The following is a 2,041-nucleotide window of genomic DNA, read 5'->3' as shown; positions in this document are numbered from 1 at the left end:
AAAGAATATGCTTGAACTAATAATTTAGTTGGCTCCTTAACCACAAGTTACCGTGTCCAGAAAATAAGTTTATATGCAAAAAGGTAAGCCAAATTGATGGGAAACTTTCTGTAAGGTCCTAAGCTTAGAATACTGAGACTTCCCCAGCATGAACCCAGTTATCTCTCTCCATTTATTTTATCTTTCTCCATTGATGTGTCCATTTTTTCTTAATGTTTTGATAAGATTTTCTATTTCTATTTTTTTTAAGATTTTTGTTTATTTGACACAGAGAGAGAAAGCACACAAGCAGGGGAAACTGCAGGCAGAGGCAGAGGGAGAAGCAGGCTTGCCAATAAGCAGGGAGCCCCAAGCGGGGCTCAATCCTAGGACCCTGGGATCATGACCTGAGCTGACGGCAGATGCTTAACTGACCGAGCCACCCAGGCGCCCTTAAGATTTTATATTTTTAAACCAAGAAATCTGATTAAAAATGGGTAGAGAGTTTGAACAGACATTTTCCCAAAGATGACATACAGATGGCCAAGAGACACATGAAAAGACGCTGGACATCATTAATCCTAAGGGAAATACAAATCAAAACCACAATGAGAAATCATCTCACACTTTGTCAGGGTGCCTACTCTCAAAAAGACAAGAAATAGCAAGCACTAGTGAGGATGTGGAGAAAAGGGGGCCCTCGTGCACTGCTCATGGGAACGTCAGCTGGTGCAACCACTATGGGAAACAGTATGGAAGTTCTTCAAAAAATTAGAAAATAGAAATACTATATGATACAGTAATTCCAGCACTGAGTATTTACCCAAAGAAAATAAAAACACTAATTTGAAAAGATTTATGCAGCCCTATATTTAATGCAGCATTACTTACAATACCTAAGATATGGAACCAATCTAAGTGTCCCTCCATAGATGAATGGATAAAAGGACGTGGTATATATACGTGCATGTGTATATGTATATATATACACACATATACATATAAATTACAAAATTAATAAGACAAAGACATACATACTTATCGAACTGACAGAAATTCAAAGATGAAGTGTTAGGATACAGAGCACTGGAACTCTTAATATATTGCTATGGGGAAAGGAAATAATAATTCTTCTGGAAAGACAACTTGGCATTATACAGTAATCCTGAACATGCACATTATTACAGTTGGATGGCCTGTACCACTACTAGATATAGACCTAATAGAAATGTGCACCAAGAAACAACACATATGTACTAAGAAACACATGTAACAATGCTCACAGCAGTATTCTTTGTACTAGGAAAATTTTAAAAATAACTCAAATCTCCCTCAACATTGGAGAGGATAAATGAATCATGGTATGTAAAGACAAGGGACTAAAATGCAGTAATGTAAAATGACAAAATTAGAGCTCTTACAACAACATGCATCAATCTTATGAATAATGAGATAAAGAAGAGATACAACATGCAAAAGTCTGTTCATATAAAGTTCAAAGCCAATGTCTGCCACTTAGGTTCAAATGGTTCAGCAAATACAGTATGTATCTATATCAATCTATTGAGCTATAATTAAAACATAACAAATCAACTGTGAATCTAGATAAAGGATATAGAAGGTTTCTATTTTGCTGTTTTGTTTAGGCTTGAGATATTTCAAAATAAAAAGAAAAAAGGACTAAAAACCAGAGAAACTAGTTTATATTGTTTAAAAGTAGTTTCTTTGTCTGGATGACAGATGTATGACTTTTCTTCATAATTATTTATTAAACTGTACATATGTTTTTTTTTTTTAAGATTTTATTTATTTATTTGACAGACAGAGATCACAAGTAGGCAGAGAGGCAGGCAGAGAGTGATTGGGAGAAGCAGGCTCCTGGCTGAGCAGAGAGCCCGATGCGGGGCTCCATGCAGGGCTCGATCCCAGGACCCTGAGATCATGACCTGAGCCGAAGGCAGAAGTCTAACCCACTGAGCCACCCAGGCGCCCCAATACATACGTATTTTTTACATTATTTTCTGTATGTGTATCTTGCACAAGAAGAAAGGTAAAAAATGTG

The sequence above is a fragment of the Lutra lutra genome, chromosome 13 (genome assembly GCF_902655055.1).
Source record: "Lutra lutra chromosome 13, mLutLut1.2, whole genome shotgun sequence".
Lineage (NCBI taxonomy): Eukaryota > Metazoa > Chordata > Mammalia > Carnivora > Mustelidae > Lutra > Lutra lutra.
The sequence above is the reverse complement of the archived record's forward strand: the minus strand, read 5'-3'. Positions refer to the sequence as shown.